General features: G+C 57.3%; 1 long non-coding RNA gene across 2 annotated transcripts in view; it reads right to left on the bottom strand.

Moving 5' to 3' along the window:
• LOC102501971 (uncharacterized) overlaps positions 1-2435 on the bottom strand; it is a 26416-nt gene that overhangs the window by 2144 nt on the left and 21837 nt on the right. Inside the window, exon 4 of one of the 2 annotated variants that reach the window (XR_001370751.2) lies at positions 142-254. This is a non-coding gene — a long non-coding RNA (uncharacterized LOC102501971). Of the gene's footprint in view, positions 1-12; positions 255-2435 lie in introns of those variants that run through there. The other variant, XR_001370750.2, reaches the window with a different exon arrangement.

Here is a 2435-nt window from a genome sequence, read left to right as displayed (position 1 = left end):
TCCGGGTGAGGAGGCAGAATGTGGCAGGGGGCAGGGGCTGCCGGGACAGGGGCAGGGAAAGCCCGAGGACACACAGCAGCACAAACCCACTGAAAGTAGGAGGTGCCCCGCTAAGAGGTTAAAGGGAAACCTTCCTGTCACCTGTGTTGCTGCTCCCTGTGGTGCTCTGGTGACATGCCCGTGAGTCCAGGAAAGTGTGGATACATTTCAAGGGGTGCAGGGAGGAAAAAACTTTTCTCTACCTTAAGATAGGCCTGGGGATAGAACAGACACAGATTAACAGGAGAAAAGCATGACGATTTTACTTGGCTGTAATATTTTTGTACCTATATGGAGGTCCTTATATAGAAGAAATAAAGACTCAGAAAGAAGTGGATAGGCCCAAGAGCCTATGGACTGTTTGAGCAAAGACTGTCAGTAGGGCAGATGTGACAAGGTGGAGGGAAGGCGAGGGCATGTCCAGTGACGCTCAGGGAAGATGGGGCTGCTAGCAGAGCTGGGAGTGCAGATTCATCTCTGCCTCTCACTCTGGTGGCGAGACCCTTCTCCTGGCCCGGGAGAGTGCCTTTCTCACGAGAAGTCTGTGCCCTGGTAGGTAGGAAGGGGAGGTCATCTCTCCAGTTCCTTCAGCTCAAGATGATTGACATGCTAAAGCCAGATCTTTTGGGGTGTCAAGTTCTGAACCATCTGTGTGGAGGAAGAAAGCTGCAGTAGCGGCCAATCCTGGTGGGGAATGGAGGCTGAGGTGAAGACGTGACTCTAACCTGGGCCACAGAGCTGGGGACCAGGTCGTTCTGCCTCCCCCACCTGTCTTTCCCCCACCTTTGCCCCCTCCCTCTGCCTATGTATCTCTCTTCTCTACCCATCTCTATCTCTCTCCTATTTTCCCTCCATCACTCTATCTCTCCTCCCTTCCCTCTGTCTCCCTCCCCTTGTCTCTCTGTCTCCGTCTCTCTCCTCTCTGATGTTCTGGAAGTGGCGCCGGCAAGAACCGTGTTGCTGCAAAGTCACTCTGAGTGGAAATCTGGGCGAGCAGCTGGACCCTGACCCCGTGAAGTGTGAGATGCAAACACCAGTGGGGACCAGCAGGAGCAGCGGCAGGACTGAGCACGTGCGGGCGGGAGGGCCCTGGGGCCCGGAGACCTGCCAGCTGTGCATCAGTTGCCTTGAGAATACTTGAAAACATTTTTTCTTGAAATTTTTTGTGGCTGAGTTAGAGAGAAATGGCCTGGGTTAGGATTGGAGGATGGCCCAGGGACCGCAGTGCGGAAGTGCCTGCCGGGATGAGGGCAGCCAGGGCGTGGCACAGCTCCTTCCCCCACCCCAGCTTTCCCGTGGCCTGAGTCCCATGAGCTCCATCACCCATGGGGGAGCTGGGAAAGAGCCGGACCGAACTGTGCTTCTGGAGGGCGACATCTGCAGTATCCGATGGCAGGAAGGACTTGCTTCCCCATCTGCGGTGCACCCAAGCTCAGCTCAGGGCTTCAGCCTCCCTTCTGGGCTCAGACAGCAGCCTGAGGTGAGCCAGCAAGGGTGAGCGGGACCAGGCAGGGGGCCCTCCTGTGGGCTTTATTTTGGGGTGCCACTTTGCACGCCGTGAATGTCAGAGTCACCCTGCCCCTGCCAGACCACCTGTCTTGTCTCTGTCTTCACCAGGACTCTCAGACTGAGGAGACACTAACTGCTGGTCACGGGCCTCGTATTAGCGTGTCAGAGGAGAGGGGATGAGAGTTTACTCCATGAGTAGGTCTGACTGACGTTCTCGGGCTGTCTCACGTGCAGATGTGCGCCCACTTGGATGAGGCCCACCCAGGTGAGGCGACAGCAGAAGGCGGCACTCTCTGGGGAGCCTGTGCAGCTTGCTGAGGGGGCTCAGGGTTTCGCTCAGGCCTGATGTGGCTGGCGAGACCTGGCAGGTGGTGGTGCTGATGAAGCCCCTGGCTAGACCGAGGGTGGTCGGGCCTCTCCTGTTTTGAGAAGGATCCAGACACAGGCCACGTGGCCTCAAGCTCTCAAGGACTAGGCCTTCCTGCCACCTGGCTTCCTCAGGGTCTGGCACCAGGCAAGGAGGGTGAGGTCCCTGTAAGATGCTATGACAGGTGACAGTTGTGGGGATCAGAGGTTGGCCCCTGCTTCACACAGTGAGGTTGGGAGCACTCTGCTCCAGGGACAGCTGTGTCCTTCTGGGTGAACAGCCATCCCAATATGTGGGACAGTTCGAAGCAGAACAGGCAGCGGCCTTACTGGGCACACATGTCTGCCCACGGGAAGACAACTGGCCAGCGTGCCCCGCCCCTGCCCCTGCACCAGCACTGTGCGTGTGTCTTGCACTTTTAGCTCCACAGCTGGAGGGGCCCCACTGCCTGCTAATAACATAGTAAGTTAGAAGGCAAGTTACACAGGAGACGTGCTGATGGTCCGTGAGCGCCCACCTC

The sequence above is a fragment of the Tupaia chinensis genome, unplaced genomic scaffold (assembly GCF_000334495.1).
Source record: "Tupaia chinensis unplaced genomic scaffold, TupChi_1.0 Scaffold000377_5, whole genome shotgun sequence".
NCBI classification, from domain to species: Eukaryota; Metazoa; Chordata; class Mammalia; order Scandentia; family Tupaiidae; genus Tupaia; species Tupaia belangeri.
This window is presented reverse-complemented; position numbering and strand designations above follow the sequence as displayed.